This window comes from Toxorhynchites rutilus, chromosome 3, assembly GCF_029784135.1.
Source record: "Toxorhynchites rutilus septentrionalis strain SRP chromosome 3, ASM2978413v1, whole genome shotgun sequence".
NCBI classification, from domain to species: domain Eukaryota; kingdom Metazoa; phylum Arthropoda; class Insecta; order Diptera; family Culicidae; genus Toxorhynchites; species Toxorhynchites rutilus.
Genome location: NC_073746.1, coordinates 23,942,549 through 23,962,734, shown reverse-complemented (window position 1 = coordinate 23,962,734; position 20,186 = coordinate 23,942,549). Strand labels below are relative to the sequence as shown.

Sequence of the window (20,186 nt, the reverse complement as noted above, 5' to 3'; positions counted from 1 at the left end):
CTTAGAGCATATGTTTGCTAACTTCCATCCCATTCATTTCTTCCCACCGTATCCCGCGTGTAACCGATTTGTCAACGGAACGATAAACAAGCGTTCTGCGGAAGTGTATTCTTTCCAACAAGAACCCACCTGTGCAAGCCACGAAGCATCTCAAGAATTCCGGAACGAACAAATCTCAACAACAAAACGACTCACCAGAGCCGCTTCCTCTGGCACATCGTGACCCCAACATGCGATCAGAGGGGCTCGACTCTGGTGGATTATAATAAAAATGATAAATACGCAAGTTATTCATGCTCCCGAATATCCTGCAATCACAGGAATGTTGTTTCCTCTTGCGGAATGGCACATTCAACATTTTTCCACCTTTGGTACACAGGATGAGGTTCGCGCCCGGTAATTCAAAGTCTAAAAAATGGCTTCACCGCGTCGAAGTGGCACTGTGTGCGACAAATGCGGATAAGTAGGTTTATTTTCAACACAGCCACACAGGATGTGTGTAACGTTGTTTGTTTGGAATCGTAAGGGGTAATTCTTCATTTTGCCAACGTCAACAGTGGAAAATGAATGTGTTTGGATTTGTCACATCTGGAATCGAGTTCGCTGCTTTGTAATAAATTTGTCTGGTACTTTGCGGCGCAGAATAAGGGATGGATTGAAAGCTTGTGTCGAAATGTTTCATCAATGAAACTGACAGTATCAACTGATGAGTTTTTGTATACATGAACACAATGTCCTGGAAAAAGGTGATGAAGATGGTCGAGTTTCGAGCGACATAGCATGCGCTGCCATAACTATTTCGCAAATAGTGACAGTCGTTGTGTTTATCTTTAATTGCCCACCGCATCCATGTAAAAATGCTATTTTCTGGAAGTAATTTATCAATTAAAAACGTACATTTTAGTAAAGCTCCCGCTGAATATGAGGCTAATGTGATAGACTGGAGTGAATATTTGTAAAATCACGTCGTAAAAAACGGATAAAATTAATATTTCCATGTGCCATTTTCACTCCCCCACGTTCATAGAAACAAACGAAGTTTCATTATTTTACTGTTATGAATAAAAGAATAAAAAAAAAAACGTTAGGTATATACGTTATGTGAACATAAACCATATTTAAGCGAGTCTAAACTGATTAGTATTATTTCTTTCTGGATATCCGCTCTCAATTGTGATTTTTCGGTGGTTTAGATTTTGTTTACGCCCGAAAATCACTCGCTCAATCAGAGCATTTACGCTTGGCAAGCACGATTCAAATTCTACAATTTTGTTCAAATTACCGAATGGAATGTTCGAAAATTCCAATTCATTTTTCATCGATTTTAGTGTTAACGTATGCATTAAAAAAAATGGACTAATTTCGGATGGCGATGAAAGATAATTTATAGGAACAAATTTTCTTTAAATCTTACGTTAATTAAGTCTACAACCTAGGAGATGGACATCTCTGTAACAAGAAGCTTAAACAAGAAGCCTATAATATTATGTTATTGTGAATTTTGTCATTATCCATATTGTAACATTTTACGAAAAGATAATAGGGTTTTTATGCCTTTTTGAGAAAGAACATTGGAATTGTTCTACTCAAATAGGCTTTTCCCTATTCATTAACTCGGCTCATTGTTACTTAATGTTGCTGAGCCATTTGAAAATAAATTTAGTACAAAAAAAAGTCTACAACAAAAATGATTCAAGGCTGTTGATTCGCAGCAGTAGCACTGTCAAGCAACTTGATGATTTTTCCATACTACAAGCTCCACCCCACAACGAAGTTGTTGGACATCCTGAGGCACTTTGTGTCCGCCAGATATAGCCGATCTGGTATTTACAATATCATCTTTTTGCCGCTCCTTAAACCGGGAGATCGAAGCAACCGTTCAAACGGTGAAGAAGGATCTGGCCAAAATGGACATTTTTATGCGGAAGCGTCCAACCAGACCCGCCGTGTCTGAGCAGCAGGTAATCACCCAGAAGGAGTAGCTTGAGGTGCTGGTGAAAAACTTCTTTCCGGCGAAAGAAGTGAAAAACATCTTTTCGTACTCATAATGAAAGACGAGACGTACTTGATGCTAGAATTCAACGAATGGCAGGGGACCGGGTACTTTACGTTCCCCAGGTAAGCGATGACGTCGTATATATCATTCACATCAAGTTCTCGAAGAAGGTCCTTGTCTGACAAACGTGAAGGGAATGTCTAAGCCGCTCTTCTTTCGAGTCATATGGTGAACGGGGAGATATAGAGTACGAAGTGCTTGTCGGAGTTGGAAAGGTGATACATTCCATACTGAATGCAAATAATTACGACACGATATTTTGCTTGCCAATACAGATACACTTCGCCTACTGCTCTACCTTTATATGTACCTCATTGACATGAACGTATGTTACATTCAAAGGTTTAAACTGGTTTCTCAATATCATCTCATTGCTGTTTACTAGATTTGTACAAGGAGTAGTAACAAAGTGTACAAAAAGAAGGCAAAATAAAAATGTTTTTTTGTGCGAAAGTAATTTGCCACGAATAGAAAATAAACATAGTTTTGACGTAGAACTACGTCTTTCAGGAAGGGTGCCAAATCAGAAAACCGGTAAGGTTTTTATGAAATAAAATTAACGTTTATAACTATTTTCACAGCGAACGATTTCTGATGATTTGCATACCAATTGAATAGAAAATTCTCTTAGATTTGTTTGATATGCTCCACATTACTATTCCGAGGCGCTAGAGTTGATAGATTGTTTGTGATATACAAATGCGCAGCTGTCACCCTTAGTGAAGGAAGTTTTGCTACTGGCAAAAACCTAATCACATACAAAATTCCAGAACGGCATTTACTTTCATGGTGACTAAACAAGCGAAATAAACTCTTTTTGTTAATAACAACCTCGAAAATAGTAGCAATGCTTAATCATGATCAATATTAGCGCAAATGCAATCCTAGTTGAAGGCAGTTTTGCGACTGGCACGCGAACCTAAATAACTTATAACATTCCAGTAAGACATTCAAGATGTTTTGTATCCCCCAAATATTTTTGGTACACAACCTTAACGCCTGCTTCGCCATAAATGCAGTTTAATGCATTGATGCATTCTCAAAGGCACCAACGAAGCCCTTATGATGACAGAAAACAAACAATGTTAACTGCTTGGAAAAAGACTGAATTATGCCATACAGCTTGTACTCTACCCATCGATGCGAATTCGCTGATGAGTTTGTCAAGAGCGACCGCCTTCACCACCAACGGGGGGAGCGTGATTTTGATTGCTGCCTGGATAACGGCGTTTACATTTTCGACCGACGCGCCGAAATCTCCTACTTCGCTGATGTTCGATGCAGTGTCACACTCGCGAAGGCTCGGTTCAGTGCGAGCGCTTTTCACTGCACCAAGTGTCATCATCACACACTACGCGAAGCGTCCAATTTATGACGCGGAAAGAAAAACACAATACGAATAACGCGAAAAACGAACAGAAAATCCAAACGACGTTATCCAAGTTGGATTACCATTGGTGGGGTCCAATCTTAGATCGAAGCGCAGCGAAAGCAAAGTGAACTGGATTACTCAACAGTCCGATGCCGAATGAAAGTTTGCCTCAGCGAGATCCACTGTTTATACTCTAGGCAAGTATTCGCCTTCATTCTTCTACTTTTCCTCTGTTCACGGAGACTTAAAATCCTACGATTTCCCCTCCGTTAGTCGTCGATAAGTTGCTCGTTATTGACAGCTCTGTTCGGAAACACACAAATGGACAGAACAAACTTATGGGAAAATGGAAACGCTTGAAGTTTTCATGAATTTTAACCATTTACAAACCAGGGGATTCTAATGTATAGCATAATAAACAAATCTTACGGAATTTTCGATTCGTTTAGTGTGTAAATCGTTAAAATCCGTTCGCGGCAGAAATAGTTATTAACGTTAACTTTATTTCATAAAAACGTGACCTGTTTTCTGATTTGGCACCCTTAATGAAAGAGGTAATTCTACGTCAAAAATGAATTGACTAGCGTTGACTAGCTAGGATGACTGATGAACTAGTGGTTATTCTAACTGACGCGACAAATCTTCCTCTTCATTCAACTGACTTTAATCCACACTTCTATCCCCCTAGGAACGAAATTGTTAATCTTATTTTTTCGTGCATATAAAGTGGAACGAAAACTTGATTTCTGATGCAAAAAAGTAGTTATCCCATTAATGGACGGTTTATTGTCTACCCATCGTGAACTCAAACCAACGAACATAGACAGTTATGAGATATGCTATGAAAATCCTCGCGTTAGTATTAGTAAATAGTGTGCAAAATAGCGCAAACACACTGCACGCTATAAGGATTTGGGCCAGGAATTTGATGCAAGAAAAGGAGCAACAAATACAATATTGAAAGGACTCTCCGATGATGATCCTCTAGATCAGTGTTGAATAAGATTTGTTTTATTCTCGCCTAGGTCATATTTTTAACCTTCTCTCTGCACTATGCTTGTGCATATTCTGAGAATGCATTCTAAGTAGAAGCCAAATTTACACGTTCGATTAATACGAAATAAAAATAGAAAGAGAGTGTCGTAGATACTGACCAAAGAAAATATACACTTAGAGAACGGGTTGAAACCAATTGATCCTACAGTGTCAAACAAAGATAGTTGGAACCAAAAATTCCGGAAGAATTCTATAATAAAAAAAAGTTCTTTTCTGATACAGATGTATAAGCATGAGAATTGAATTTATTTACCAGAGTCTCTTATAAATAAAAATTCACAACACTATTGAAGCTGATTTGGTGGGCCGCCATTATGTTTTCCATTATGATTCATCAAAATTCATTCATCAAAATACGTGTGAGTAATTTTCGTGTACGATAAAAAAAAATCAAACTCACCTGTAAAGTATGTCAAACCACGTTGAACTCAAACATCGATGCCTGCATACGTGATACATGGGAGAGAGAGGATTGAATTCGTTTTGGGGGAAGTCACTTCAAAATGCAATGAAGACTATTTGACTGGGAAGAATGAAATGAGATAGTCGAGTCGTGTAGGGGGAAAGCGACTAAAGTCGTTTTGTCAGAAAAACTGCGTGAAGAAGCCAAAAGTCATTTCCAAATTAATACGGATATAGTCAGTCAGATAGTCAGCTGACTGTCTTCATTTAACTATTACTATGCAGAGCCCTGATCACAACGATAAAGTCATACCCAATATTTATCATTTTATATCTATATCATTCTAATATCTAGCATTCCTTATTATCGACATGAGTCGTAGTCTAGAAAAGCTTTCAATTCGGTATATACATTCTTCTTGGACTGTTTTATTTTTTTGGGATAATTATTCAAATTATTCTGGGAATTCAATTTATCTGGGAAATGAATAAGAATATAGTCAAATAATCCTCCATACAACTGAGTAAAAATTTGTTTCTTATGAGAAAATAGGATGCACGAAAATATGAGCTTATAAGAAAGAGTGAATTTGGGAGAACTTTCGTGACACCGTATTCATATTATAGAACTAAATGCTTTTTAATTTAAATGAAGAAAGTATCAGTTAAATGAGCATGTTTTACATTTCATTATGAATCATAGAATCATAATGGAAAACATAATGGCGGCCCACCAAATCAGCTTCAATAGTGTTGTGAATCTTTATTTATAAGAGACTCTGGTAAATAAATTCAATTATCATGCTTATACATCTGTATCAGAAAAGAACTTTTTTTTTTATTATATAATTCTTCCGGAATTTTTGGTTCCAACTATCTTTGTTTGACACTGTAGGATCAATTGGTTTCAACCCGTTCTCTAAGTGTATATTTTCTTTGGTCAGTATCTACGACACTCTCTTTCTATTTTTATTTCGTATTAATCGAACGTGTAAATTTGGCTTTTACTTAGAATGCATTCTCAGAATATGCACAAGCATAGTGCAGAGAGAAGGTTAAAAATATGACCTAGGCGAGAATAAAACAAATCTCATTTCTAATTTAATTTTGGTCTCGTTTCAACAAGTGAGTAGTAGTGAGAGCGAAATCATTCCAGAGGGTCGATAGAGTGAATAAAATGTGAATGAAAGATCACACACCGCAGTACAATTTTGTTCTTTTTTAATATTTTTGTTTTCAAACCAGAGATAGGGACTCGATGAAAAGATGTACCTCATTGTTTTTCATACCGCCTGGTAGAGAGCTGTGTATCTAATTATGCCTAAAGGCCCATTTATACGTTGCTAGTAGCTGTCTTGACAGTGAGCAGCTACTGGGCCGGTGAACTCGTTTGACAATTGGTTGACTCGCCTTGCTCATTCACACAGTGTGAGCTGCTGACGAGAAACTAGATACTACAGCATTGGCTTACCAGGGATGCCAGATGATTTTTCAAATGTCCATCAAATAGTCAGAAACAGCAATCAGGTCCGAATTTGACAGATGATTGATCCGAAATCGACTTCTCTATTCGCGTTGACGGCGGAATGGTGTCTACATCTGGATACGACATTAGTTTGTATGAGGCCAACTATTCTCTATCAGATTAGTCGGCCCTGAGACAGTTTTAAATTGCTAAAATTTATATGAAATTTTTTTCTTGCCGTTATTTACCTACTAGAAGTACGTTGTTCTGACCCTAATTTAAACTATTTTCTATGATTTTTCTGATATTCTCTCCAAAACTTACCATTATAATATAAAATTATCTTTAGACACAACTTTTGTATGATATTTTTTAACTACTTGCAAGCAAAAGTGATTTTAATTTACATGGAGTACTAATTTCATTTGGGAAAAATAAATTTTCATTCATAATTGTAATTTTAAAAGTGTGTTCGTTTCTTCTGTAAACCCATGTTGTCATGCCTACTCCCCCATTTCGTAATACGAAGCTCAATGCCGTCAACGCGGATTGGCAGTTTTCGTCTCAGGTTTTATCACGAAATACACGCTGACCGTATAAACAAATATTTTGTGCTTAATTTCTCCGAACTGAAGGTACTATCCAAAAAAGCAGAAAGGCAAAAGGATCTGGGCCAGAAATTTGATGCAAGGGAAGGAGCAACAAATACAATATTGAAAGGACTCTAGGATGATGATCCTCTAGATCAGTGTTGAATAAGTGAAAACACTGTTGGATTTCATTGGTCCAAAAATATAACGCCAAGATCGAAAGCATCCATAGCTAAGATAATTCCGGAAGTATGTATAATAAATAAAATCTTTTAGACTGCCATTTATAGCATCAAATGGCAGTCTAAAAGATTTTATTTTAATTTTATTTATTTCGCCTTGCCAGCAGCTTCGTGTACCAATTTGTGAAATGAAAATGATAGTAGATTTGCAGATAAAATAAATACGCGTCAAAAATTAGAATAATGAATGAAAATGTACTTCGAATATGTATTCTGTTTCTTAGAATAATTTTGCAAGTTTTGAGTGAATTTTGAATGAAAATTGTACCTGATAATGATTCTATATTAGAGATTTTCAAGAAAACTATCTCAAAAAGGAAGCGTGCCACGCCAGCGTGCAAAACAAAATGACAACGATTTCATATAGGAACTATGAGGGTTTTATTTGTTTTCCCAATAATTTTCAAGTCTATAAATATCATATTTTATTTTCAAAAATCCTTAAAATAGAGACATTTCTATACATTTGGCATCCCTGATTCGAACGCTAAATTCTGTTTTTGACGTTTTGAGGGATGCGAATGCGAGTAAATTCAAATAACTTTGAAGTAGCCCGCACGCCGGATCAAACATGACCATAACTGGCATGATGTGTTCACACGGTGTGAGTAGCTGCACTGCCTGCCTGACTAGGCCGACTCGTATGCTTACTCGCACTGTCTGAACCCAGCTTAACTATGCATACTCATTTGAGTTCATGCATTGATGAAAACACAATTTTCGACGTATGCCCAGTTATGTATTTTTTTCCAAAAGGACTCATTGAATCGGCTCCATTCGGCTCCTTTTCAGGATCACTCATTTTTTTTTTACTCAAGAAGCATTTGAAAATTTTCTATGTATTCTAGAATAATATACAAAGTAATAAGTAAGAAAATTGAATGAAATAGTTCCATAGTCATTCGACAACAATGCGGACGTGTCCTGGACACCACCCCCTCCATTTTTTCGAATGACTATATATGATGCATGATTCGCAATGGTATTGGTTTATAGAGATTATGTCTTTTTTTTTTTTTTTTCTTTTGAGAGCGAATGATTCGGGTGCGAACGATCCGCACGGCAGCAGAACAACAATTGACAGCTTTCCAAAATATTATAACTTTCTGAATAAATCTTTTTTTAACGATATTCTTGCTGACATCATATAATGTTATTACATCCAGGCAGTCCCTCCCTTGTTCATCCGTTGTTCTCGTCCAGTGGAACAGACCTAGAATCGTCTGCGGGATGTTGTTTCGTACTCCACTTTTATAGAGAACCGCATATTCTATTACGGAATTATTACTGGATTAGATGTCCTACATACTAAAGGTTACAACACCCTGATGCTTATGTTGTTACTGTTGGTGATCCGATGAATACGGGATCAAAAAACCCCAATTATACCCAAAAACAAATTCAATAGTTGTCAGCCATGATTATAAGATTATAACGGAAAAAATATGTTACAACCTGTATACCAGATCATCGTGGCACACATTAACAAATGTATTGTTAATGCCCAAGAGCGACATCGCGACAGTGTTATCGGATAGTGTTCCGCATAATGATGTTGGTAACTTGAGTGAGTTGATGAATGATGGTCTTTACTTTACGGAACCCGAATTTCAGACGGTTTGCGGCAGCAAATGCACTATTTATTGGGTGCTCTTTGTTCTCCTGTCAGTCGTACTCCTACGTCAATCATTCATGGAGTCAAAGTACAGGTCGGACTCGATTATCCGGAGACTCGATTATCCGAGATTCGATTAACCGGAATTTTAGACTCGATTATCCGGATTATTTTATTAATTTGTATAATAATTCCATATTGAATAGTACGGATTATTTACATATTTTCTCAAAATCCCATCAATATGAGTTTTTCCAAAACCCCATCAATATGGGTATCAAATGAAAGGGCTTGACTAGTAGAACATAGTTATTTATGAAAAATGAAAAACCCAAAATGGCGGCCACTACAAAATGGCAGATTACATATTGTCTCAGAACCCCATCTATATGGGTATCAACTCAAAGGACGTGACTAATAGAATATAGTTATTTATGAAAAATGCAAATACAAGATGGCGGCCGCTACATAATAGCGGATTACATATTTTCTCAGAGCCCCATCAATATGGGTATCAAATGAAAAGGCTTGACTAGTAGAATACAGTTATTTATGAAAAATGTAAACCCAAAATGGTCGCCACCACAAGATAACGCCATATATATTTTTTCGCAACCTCATCAATATGGGTATCAAAACGACGGCCAGATTGAATTTTTCAAGATCATGGAGTACGCAGTTTTATAATGACAGTAGAATTAAATGTATGTTCCAAATTTCAGATCAATCAGTCATCAGGAACGGAGTCAATTTTCTATTAATGTGGGACAATCCTACAAACATTCAAACATACATAGAAACAGGTCAAGCTGAATGAAACCATTGAAAATGTGATTAGTTGTTTGAGGACTGCGGCCATCTTGGAATTGGATTTTTCATTATCTGCTATGTTCTACTAGTCGAGAACTTTCTTTTGATATCCATATTGATGAGGTTTTGAAAATATATATATGGCGCCATTTTGTGGTGACGGCCATTTTGGATTTGCATTATACATAAATAACTGTGTTCTACTAGTCAATCCCTATCATTTGATATACATATTGATGGGTTCTGAGAAAATTTGTTATTCGCCGTTTTGTAGCGGTCGCCATGTTGGATTTATATTTTCCATAAATAATTGTGTTCTACTGGTCAAGCCCATTCATTCGATACCCATATTGATGGGGTTTTGGGAAAACTCATATTGATAGGATTTTGAGAAAATATGTACATAATCCGCAATTTTGTAGCGGCCGCCATCCTGGATTTTCAAGATCATGGAATACGCAGTTTAATAAGAACACCAGAGATAAAGATGTGTTCCAAATTTCAGATCAAACGGTCAACAGGAAGAGCGTTAAATTTCTATTAATGTGGTACAGCGCTACAGACAAAGTTACAAAGTTACAAAGTCACAAACGTACAAACGGGCTAACCTAGATAAAAACGTTTAATAAATAAGAGCAAATCATAATTATATTACGTTTAACGAGATAAAATTCTTTTTTTTTATGACTCGATTATCCGGAGGATTCGATTATACGGAGTGAAAAAAAAAATAAAAACTCCGGATAATCGAGTCCGACCTGTATTCGTTTCTCAAGGTAACTATAACAAAATTTGCACTCATGCACTCCTGGTATCTCTCTTGCTATCACTCTTTTCAAAAACATGGTTTTTGTGTTTAAACCGAAATAAGTTCATTTCATATTTGGGAGATAATAATTGAGGGAAAAGTATTGCTCAACTCTAGAATAGCATTAAACATTTTTATGGAAATAACCCAAAATTGCAAAATTAACCAATTTTACTTGTATTATGTCAGTATATTATTATTTTATGTATAACATACGTATTTGATTCCTATTGTTTCAATTTATCATCATTCATTCATACAGCAATCACCGACAAATAATGTCCGGCATCTGCAGCAATGTGCTCCCGTGGCCGAGTGGTTAGCGTCATAACTAACATGCCGGGTGTTCGGGTTCGATTCCCGTTCTGGTCGGGGGAATTTTTCGTCAAAGAAATTTCCTCCGACTTGCACTGTGATCACGCGTATTCTCTAGAGCTTGCCACTCAGAATGCATTCAAGGCGTGTTATTTGGCATAGAAATCTCAACTAAGTACTAATAAAAATGACGCAAGTAATAAAGGGTGTGTCACATCAAATTGCATCACGGAAAAAACGCTGTAGAAATTTAATTTTTAGGAATTATATCTTCAGCTTCCGCTTATAATCAGATAAGAGTGTATAGATCACGTTGGCCATGCTTCACTGTCAATTTTTAGTAAATTTGGAAAAATGTCGTCGAACGAAAAAGAGCGTCGTGAATTAATCCTGTGCACTCATTTCGAGAATCCGGAGTTGTCACATCGGGACATCGGTAAGATACTGGGAATCGTCCAATCTACGGTCAGCAGAGTACTAAAACGATACTTCGAGAACCTAACCATCGACCGGAAGGTGAAGAACGGCAAAAATGGATGCTCCGTCAGTCAAAAAGATCACAAGCGCGTAGTTAAGCAGTTTAGACGTGATCCGAGAAGTTCGGTTCGGGATATCGCCAATAAGCTGAATTTGTCAAGTTCATTCGTCCAGCGGACCAAGCAGCGGGAGGGCCTGCGTACATACAAGGTTCAGAAGGCTCCTAACCACGACGAAAGGCAAAACATGTAGGGAAGACGCGAGCCCGGAAGCTGTACACCGAAATGCTGACGAAGCCGCATTGCCTGGTAATGGACGACGAAACCTACGTCAAAGCGGACTTTCGTCAGCTGCCGGGCCTGTTGTTCTTCTCCGCAGAGGACAAATTCAGCGTTCCGGAGAAGATTCGCAAGCAGAAACTATCCAAGTTTGCCAAAAAGTCATGGTGTGGCAAGCGATCTGCTCTTGCGCAAAGCGGAGCGCCCCTTTCGTGATGACCGGCACGGTAAACGGGCAGGTTTACCTTAAGGAGTGCCTACAGAAGCGCTTACTACCACTATTGAAGCAGCACGAGGGCCCGACCATCTTCTGGCCGGATCTCGCTTCGTGTCACTATTCAAAGGACGTGTTGGAGTGGTACGAAGCCAACGGGGTCACCTTCGTGCCAAAGGAAATGAACCCGCCCAACGCGCCGGAGCTTCGCCCAATAGAGAAATATTGGGCGATTATGAAGCAGGCCCTCTGGAAGAACCCAAAAGTTGTCAAATCGGAGGCGGACTTCAAGAGAAAATGGATTTCTGTTCAAAAAAAACTACAACCTGACGTTGTACAGAACCTTATGGACGGGGTAAAGAGGAAGGTGCGAGCATACGGGCTTGGGCTCGAAGTATGAATAAAAAGAAAATGCCAAAAGTTGTTTAATAGTTTTTATTTTACTGTCTAAAATTTTCAAAAGGATCGGTCTACTGGGCGAATTTCTACAGCGTTTTTTCCGTGATGCAATTTGATGTGACACACCCTTTACTACGTTGAGACGGCGAAGTTCCTCTAGGAACGTTAGTGCCATTGAAGAAGAAGAAGATCTGCAGCAATGGCGTGGATTTCGTTATAGCATTCCAATACTCTGGAAATGGTAATGGTGTCATTAGGTGGGTTGAAAGATAATGTTTATCTTATTTATCTTATTATGTTATAATGTTATATATATATATATATATATATATATATATATATATATATATATATATATATATATATATATATATATATATATAAATATATATATATATATACATTTCGGTGAAAAAAAATAATTTAAAGTTCCTACTAAATTGACCGAGCAAAATGCTACACTAAAAATACTTGATAATACTTGATAAATAAATGATATATACCATATAGAGGAGATGTGTCTAAAACGCGCCTGCCGGGCAATTTGACCCGCCTGATTTTCTCGTAAACCAGCAAGAAAGGATAGAATTGCAATGGACATAGGCAATCGTACTAGTCAATCATAGTATCCTACCATGTAAGTTTTACATTTGTAACATGCTTTAAAAAAATAAGAAAAATAATTTTCTTTGGAAGCAATTTTCCGGAAGAACGGTTTCTTCTCTTCGCTGGTGGGCATGAAGGGAATAGATTGATGGAATCTCTCATTCATACAAGCTGTTTCTCTGAGCTTTATAGTCTCTGAGTCAAACAACTCATGGGCATATTATATTTCTGCTGGGCCATTTAACCCCGTATGATTGGGAATTTAGAAATTGGGCGCCTTACAAAATAAAATTCGGCGCACTTTTGTTATTCAGTATCTAAAATACAGAACGATTACAGATGGCTGAGGGTTAACAGTTTCGTATTTATCTAGCTTTCTTGCTAGCATTTTGAATCTTGTCTTGTCTTGTTTAGGAGAGAAAAGATAAACAAACAGCAATTCACCCGCTTGGTGGCATTTTTGGACTAAATCCTGACGTAAAGGACGTGAGGACGTAAATATTTAAAATATTTTCACCGATATTGTTTTGAAGCGTGCTTTGAATAAAAGAATATTTAAAAAGTTATAACAGATTTAAGAGCCAAACGAACTGCAAAGTTTAATGTTTCTTAGAAACAAAGAACTGAACTGAACTGATAATAAATTTCAAACAAGGAAAGAATGAATCTGTCATTGCAAAGTATTCACAAGATACTGTTTTGAAATTTTTTTTTTTCATAATTTTGATATGCATCTAAAAAAAAAATCTGCATCGCTTTCTGCTTTTGGAAAATTCCTTGAAATCCATCAAATTACACGAGAATAGGAAAGATAAAAGGATTGAAATTCAGAATCCCATATGGAAGTAACTCAGATTATATTGATGAGTTAAAGAAGGTATTATTATTCAATAGAATTGTAGAAATGGTTCTTACAAAAGGATTCTAACTTTGACCTATACTAAATACTTCTCACTATTCAAACTGTTGTGTCTCAGCGGTTCGTGGACTGAATTATACCATCATTCCTTTTATCCCAAATTTCCATACATCCTCCAAAATTTCCTTCTCATTCCAGGTACCACAAAAACGATACTTCAGGTAAGTTCAGGTAAGAATTTGATTCAATTTCCAGGTGAGTATCCAGTCGAACATTCCAGGTAAGTCCACGTAGGTACACTGATAATTTCTCCTTTTATTCCAAATTTATTTCAGATTTAATTTTTTACATCATCGATTTATTTCACAGCACATCAATAGGAACAAAACTTTCTTATTACTCTTTTATATAAATCTTCAAAAGGACCTATTTTACTTCTCCCCATCCTTTATCTATTCAGTCGTATTTATTCCTTTTCTGTCTCTCTATCTCTCTATCTATCTCTTACTCTGGAGTGTCTTTATTTGGGGGTGTTCAAGTGTATAACACTTAGTGACACAAACACAAACGAGACAGACAGAGATGTTCATTATTATACATAATAGTCATGTTTTATGTCTTACAGAAAAATTTATAGAAAGAGAAAATAAAATTACATTCCCATATGTTCAACAACTTTCTCCTCATCTTTGAACCAGCGTTTGATTCAGCAAACTAACGCACGAAAAAAATGAATAATTGGATGAGCCCGAATAGTTGACATTGAAACATCGAATCATCGAGGTATAATCGCAAACTTGTCATTCTAAAACATACGCTTGATGAAATTAAATATTATCCCATACACTGTATTAATTTTACCTACATAACGTTCGGACGGTCAACGGTCAACGTTTCGGACGTTTAAATTATGCAACCGACATAACTTTCAAACACCCGAAATTGTCTCTTATAAACGGGAATGAACTCTTTCACTTCACGGAGTTTATTTTTACACGTAACTGTCCGTGACAATGATGATAGACACAAAAAGATTAAATGAAGTGTAAGTGACGTGAAAGCTTACGTGACAGTGATGTTCGTGATCAGGCCCAATATATAGCTTAAAAATATAAAAATATAAATGTAATATAAAGCTCAAAAATGCTATTTTTTAGACTTTAAAGTTTTTGAAAAAAATAATTCCGTCATGACTTGAAACTTGGACTTTTACAGACTTGTTTTAAGTTTTTAAAATTGCCCCTCGATTTTCTGTGCAGTTATCATTTCCCGAAATATTTATAATCAGAGACGAAAAATGACGTTCTGGACAAAAGTTCAATTATTGGTCTCGTTATTGATTTGGTTTTGGAAAAAAACATCTTTAAATCTACCAAAATCATTCGTGATATTCTGATCCTTACGAAAACACACATCAAACATATAAAATTGTAATTAAAATATCCTAAACCAAGTGTAGCTTCAAACTTGTGTATAGATCAACTCCATGTGTTTCCAAAAATAATTTTAAATATTAATGGTGTTGCACGACGTTGATGCGATTTATGACAGACACAATGAAATCAACCCTAATAAAAACATCATTTGATCGGTGTTCAGTAACAAAAAAAGAAAAAAAAATAGTTCTCAGTAACAAACAATCAATAATCTCTTCAGCACCATTATCCTTTTATCAGACCACCCTTATGTTTTAGACAGCTATAAATAAATTCATTTTGAAAAAATCATCAAAAACAGATGATAGTATGCAATCAAAGTGGACGAAGTGCTTACGACCATAGCGACTAGAGAGAAGCAAAGTTTTTCTGTCAAAAGTGGAAGGAATTTCAAATGAAATACTGAATTGTACTTGTTGTACTAATCTATTATTTTTGGTAAAAAAAGTACTTATGAACCATAAACCCTAAAAATGGTTTATTTTACTGTATAGGTTTATTGGAGGAGAGTCTACAGTTTAAAATCCAAGTTGACTGCGTACTAAATCAATGATATGATTTCATCATCAAATTGTTCATTTAGAGTGGACCAAGTACACATAGCCAGATGTGAAACCCTCCTGATTGACCTTAAAGAGGTTTTTTCTGTCATAATAAAATTACATCCCCTTGGGAAAGAGTAACTAAGATCTGTAGAAAAACAATTGGGGAGAATGATTGAAAACTACTAAAATTACACAGATTGACCCTTTTGAGTTCGATTTACTCGAAATCATCATAATGTTACTCAGTCCGGTCCGAATGAATCGACGATTTATAATAGAAACCTGTTGAATCGTTACGTTTGAAAACATTTGATCGATTGTTGCTCTGTTTGTTGAAAAAATTTTGACCGATATGCAATTTCTGACAGCCACAAACTTCCAAGCGAAAGTGTTGGCTGGAAAAGATTCCTCACTACCAACACTCCCTCATGCACAAACTCGTGGTGACAGGAAGTTGAGCAGTGCATACAACTGAGCCGTCCATTTCCAAGCTGATGGCATTCGTGACAGCAAGCACATACATCGTGAATCTGCATAAATGCGCTCTCTTTTCCCACACCTGTGAATGACAATTATCATCCCTGAGCAATTCGGCTCATGCTGTGTTTGTCACTTCTCCGCGTGAAGCTGTAAGCTGATTTTGTGTACCAGTGTGTGACTGAATTTAATCGCTTTGATTCCTCTTTCAACAGGACAACACAAGAGGAGATACGTTCTCTGTCAGCATTTGTCAGTTTATGCTGGTTTGGAACTGAAGAATACAAGCAGCTGGTTGTGTGTAATGAAAATTTGAGTACAGTGGAAAATAGGAAAATTTAATATTATTGTAGAACTGAGTGATGGTTTCCCTGTCCTTTAAAACGAATATAAACCATTTCTCTCCAACCAAATCAATTGCGTAGTCGATAATTTATCGACATCGAAAAGGGTCATTCATGGGTTCAAATAACAGCTGCTCAGCTTTCCGCCAAAGATCATTAAATTTACGGTTGTCACTAGTTAAGGTGACCGGAAAGATCCCAACGCAAAGACCTTTTTCCCATTCTTCTTCGGTTGCTTCCCATTCCTTAAAAGTTGCTTGAAATGGAATGGCCACTTTCATACACGTTTGATTTGCCATTATCGAACCATTCGGGGACCAATGATAGGGAAGCTGAATGGGCGCATTTCATTCATCTCATCAAAATACTACTCCCCCAAATTGTTTTTCGTCTCACCGTACCGTTTACCTGTGTTTTAAGTGGATTGTTCCGAGGAATTTATTGCGGGCGCTTGGGAAAATGGCGCTGTCTCAATTGAGCGTCATTTCCAATAATCATAATGATGAAGTATCAACCGCAGGTAATCGATTACTTTAAGCTTCAACTTTAACTTTTACTTTAAGCTTCCACATGTTTTCAGTTTACTTCCGTGGAAGTATCTCTTCGACCAAACAAATGCATCACGAACACAGCAAACCCTCCCCCACCAGCGGGTATCCCCCGATCGAATTCCTCAAGCAAAAGGGAAACAATTTCTCCCTTCGTGAGCGAACTTCTTAACAGCCATTTAATTTCATCACCTTTTTCTGATCTCTTGCCAACGTCCTTCCTATATTCCCGGAACGTTGGTAGCACTTGTTCACTTGATTACCAATCAGATATCGGCCGGAAAATTTCCCCCGACGGCTATCTTTAAGGAAACTGAGAAGAGTGTGCAAAAATTAAAAGGGAAACACAAACTTTTTCCAGGGAAAACTGATTTTCGATACCGCCGCCGTAGAATGTGTCACACCTTCGTCAACCGACGCCCGAAGTTCGGAACGGTTTGTGTCTATGTAAAACATTTTTTGACGTGGATTCTGTGCGAAAAGTTGGACGTTTGATTTTTTTTTTTTCATCGGAAGAGGAAAAGAAAAGTTGAGAGAGAAAGGGGGTGTTTTGGGGATGATTGAACGGAGGTTTTCCAATTGTGACGTATGCAGAACTCGTAGGATAGTGAAATGTTTATTCCACTCGAGAAAACAGATTTATTCTGTTCATGTTTGCTTAGAGAACCTACAAGAATGTCTCACTCTGAGTTGTATACTTCAATGGGGGTTCTCAGTAGGAAAGTCCCAAGCAAACACTTTTCCTTTTCTCTTGTGTGTGTAAATATTGGCTTTAATAATTTCCTTAATATCTCTGTGTTACTGTTTTCAGCGTTTGCAGTATGTGAAATAAATTGATATATCATATAATTGCAATTGGAAATGTCAATTCTCTAAATAGCTTGAGCTTGAGCTTGGGTAGACTGAACAATTCGTAGTTGCTCTCCGTGATTGACCTGACCCAACCAAATTGCCCAAAGAACACACAGAATGACGCTTGGGACTAGCAAATCATTCTCGTTGTGCAATTTTCGATGATTTGAGCTTTAAATGGTCAATAACGACGCCGGCCACGTCCTTACAGTCACCAGGGGAAGGGAAGGAATGTTAGTATGATATTCGCCGCCCGAAGGCCAGAAGGGTCGCCTCTATAGCGTGGTTCCCTAGCGTTTATCATGGAAGGGATAGTTGTTAGTGGGAATGGTTAAGAAAAATCAAGATTCACTGCGGTAAGTGATGTGATTATGTAAATGCGAACAATTGACCTCTCGACAAAATAAAAATCCTAAAATCTCATGTGGTGTAACACCAGGAGCTCCCATCGTCGACAACGCCAAGTAATCGGACGTAAGTGCTCTCTATCCCGTTACCGTAATCGAGTACCACGAATATCGAGTACCGTTAGTTTTTTTCCCCGCCCTGGGTTTTTTTTTCGCCGCGCATCTATCTCACCGTGGAACATCAGTGAGAGAAGAAAAGTTAGCCTCAAAGGCAGGCAAAGTGGCTGGCTTTCGATTTTCGTCGAACCAGCGCCATTACGGGCGTCGATGGTCAATCGCACACTAATTGGTATTGGTGTGACCTGCCGTTCGTTAGTGTGAAGAAGCGTTCCAGACTACTCCTTGGTGGTGTGTGATACACTATCTCGTTTGTGCCGAGCACACAGCACGCGATCGGGTGATCGCTGAGTACAGCAGCACCGGTGTGTGCAATTTGGTATTTTTAGAAATCAATATATTTTAAGATTTGATAGAAATAAGATTTCAATAAATTTCAAAAAATAATTTATTATATTTGATATCTCCGACCTCTCTATTTGAATTAGACATCAAGAGAGATAATCATTGCAAGGAGGGGCCATGTTTGCATCAATTGTTGCAAAATTGTCTTTAATACTGGAAGCATTGAGATGACAATGGTTCTGATGGAGTCGGAGACATTAAAACACGTGAAGATTTGATCCACAAGGTCAGTCAACTTTATAAATCCCGATTGGGAAGTTTAGCTGGACGGAAAAACAGGGACAGATGGGGTTTTTGATGCCCCCTCGAGTGCTGGGTCGTTCGAGGGTGAACTATTCCCACGGAAGCCAGGAGGAACCTGATTTTGCTTGTCCGCTGCACTCGATTTTTTAGGCAAACTAACAAGGGGTATCACCGGGGGAACTTGTTCTTGAAATTTCGGAGTGGTCACATTTTTGCGCCGGGGATTCCCTTTGAAAATAAACGGTGTGCCCCCGCTAGCTGTGTCCGCTTCCATTTCATCAACTGGCAACGTAGAGAAAACATTGTGTGTGGAGATTGTTTGTTGTTGTTGTTGGGCCAGTGGAGAAGCGCCCTTTATAATTTCCGCAAAAGTGCGCTTCGAGCGTTCCTTTAAAGAGCGCTTCTGTTTTCCCAGCGACTCTTGTAAGTTTCACAAGCTGAGAGCTCGTGTGGAGATCCCCCGCAATATGGACATTTATGCTCAGTCGCACTGCAGGATTTCCCCTCATGTTGCTCTCCGCAAGTGGCTCAGCGCTCCTTGTTGGCACAATAAGCTGAAGTGTGACCAACTGACTTGCATTTTTGGCAAGTCATGGGCTTTGGCACGAAGAGTCGCAAAGGCAGCCTCAATTTATCCACCATGACGTAGTCAGGGAGGGCGGAACCAGCAAAAGTTACTCGAAACGAGTCGGACGGCGTGAATTTAGTCTCTCCCCCTTCTTGAGAGACTTTCCCTAGTTGGCGGCAGTCCAAGATTTTTACACTCACAATAGGGAGTCTTTTAAATTTTCCAAATCCTTCTTTTATCATTTTACACGTCAGACCCGTTTCAGTTACCACCCCCGAGATTTCTACGTCATGGGACGGCACGTAGACACGATACTCCAGGGTGAACCTCTGATCGATCACAATATCGTTTGCATGTTTCCGATCACCCACGATAACACGCAGTTTGTTCGGTTTAACTTTCAAAACTTCGATCACGGAGGAGTATCTTGTCAGATCTTTCGTGATCTGAATAACATTCAGCGCTTTTCCGTATGGTTTGGGCCGGAAGAAAACAACCCAGGAACCAGTTCCAGGTGCGTCTTCTGGATAAACCTTGACCCGGGGAGAGGACACAACAGAAAGGGAAGACGAGGACGAGGTTTGCGCGGGAACGGTGTCGTTAGAAGGGGGAGAGGAAGTGGATGTTTGAGGGGGATCGGAGACAACAGATGAGGAATGCGAGGTCGAAGGTTGAGTGGAAACAGGAGGGGGAAGCGATTGAGAGGAGAGATTTGCGGATTTCTTGGAGGGGGGCTTTTT

The 20,186-nt window shown here is 38.1% G+C and overlaps 1 protein-coding gene across 3 annotated transcripts in view; it reads right to left on the bottom strand.

The window, feature by feature from the left end:
* The window catches only part of LOC129779311 (nitric oxide synthase), a 325,833-nt gene that overhangs the window by 145,466 nt on the left and 160,181 nt on the right, over nucleotides 1-20,186 (bottom strand). The gene's annotated exons all lie outside the window — the stretch shown is intronic.